Genomic DNA, 1136 nt, shown 5'->3' with positions numbered 1-1136 from the left:
AAGGTCATATAGATATTTCCAAGTATGTAAAACTTTTACCCAAATTTTCAGAAGGAGAGCCAGAAATTTTCTTTCTTCAGTGGGAAAAATTGGCGCTACAGTTACAAATCCCTAAAGAAAATTGGCCATTAATCATTCAAACACAATTTAAGGGTAAGGCTCAGCAAATTTATACTTCTCTTTCAGAAGCAGAAAGCGAGTATGATAATATGAAAGCTTGTATTTTAAAAGCTTATGAACTAATACCAGAGGCCTATAGACAGAAATTCCGTAATTATAGGAAGACACCTCAGTTAACATACGTAGAATATGCGGCTCAACAAGAGAGGTTATTCAATAGGTGGTGTTTGGCTAGTGAAACAGACACCTTAGATAGACTTAAACAGTTGATTTTATTGGAGCAGTTTAAGAATACCTTAGAGACAGATCTTAGGATTTTTATAGATGATCATGTTCCCGAAACTTTAACTAAAGCTGCTGTATTGGCTGATGAGTTCACACTAAATCATAAACCTAAGTCAAGACAAATGGAATCCCAAAAGCCAGTCATATATTCCAGATTCAACAAAATACTCTGATCCTTGGTCCCCAAAGAAACACTTTGAAAATCAGTCTAGCCCATCACATTTCAGTTACAGGTCTGATTTCAATCAATATCCTCCAAACCAACCTTGGCAAAGAATGGAAATGTTTAAGACTAATCCCCCTGTAACTTGTTCATATTGTAAACAGGTTGGCCATCACATTTCTAATTGCAGAAAGAGACTGACACCCTCATTCTCCAATAAGACACCAACTCTTGTAAGTAATATAAAATCAGATGATTCAAAATCCTCTATTCAGGATACACTACCAAAGAAGCCGGTATTGTCAAGTAATGTAGAACCCCCCTCATCAGATCATGATCCTTGTTTCAAACCATTTGTATCTTCAGGAACTATATCTCATAGTAGTAGTTCACAACAATATCCTATTTCCATACTCCGAGACACAGGAGCAAAGCAAAGTCTGATTTTAAATTCTGTCTTGCAGAATCTGGGTGAGTCATATATAGGTTATGATATATTGATAGAAGGAGTTGGAGGAATTGTAAAATGTCCATTACATAATGTTTTCTTGCGGTCTGATTTAACAAC

Source organism: Oratosquilla oratoria, chromosome 35, assembly GCF_046742065.1.
Source record: "Oratosquilla oratoria isolate Oo_2021 chromosome 35, ASM4674206v1, whole genome shotgun sequence".
Lineage (NCBI taxonomy): Eukaryota > Metazoa > Arthropoda > Malacostraca > Stomatopoda > Squillidae > Oratosquilla > Oratosquilla oratoria.
The sequence above is the reverse complement of the archived record's forward strand: the minus strand, read 5'-3'. Positions refer to the sequence as shown.